The sequence below is a fragment of the Eimeria mitis genome, genomic scaffold (assembly GCF_000499745.2).
Source record: "Eimeria mitis Houghton genomic scaffold, Emh_scaff1649, whole genome shotgun sequence".
NCBI lineage: Eukaryota > Apicomplexa > Conoidasida > Eucoccidiorida > Eimeriidae > Eimeria > Eimeria mitis.
In genome coordinates, this window is record NW_013569965.1 from 8,040 (window position 1) to 8,455 (window position 416).

Consider the following 416-nt stretch of genomic DNA (forward strand, 5'->3'; position numbering starts at 1 on the left):
AGTTGATAAAGACAGCACCATAACCATTTTTTTTAAAATTTTTCTTTTTCTTTATTTTTATTTATTTATTTATTTATATTTATTTATTTATTTATTTATATTTATTTATTTATATTTATTTATTTATTTATTTATATTTTTTTTTGTGTATGATATAGACCCGCCAGTTGATAAAGACAGTCTCCTCCTCCTCAGCAGAACAAAGACAAGAGCTGTCTTTTTTTTTGTTTTTTTTATTTATTCATTTGTTTCAGTTTATTTTTTCTTTTTTTTTTCTTTTTGCTTCTTCTTTTCTTCTTTTTAAAGAAATTAAACAAAAAAATATCAAAAAGTTGAGCTCAAGAGCTAGGTATGTTTTTTTTTTTTTTTTTTTTTTTTTTTTTTTTTTTTTTTTTTTTTTTTTTTTTTTTTTTTTT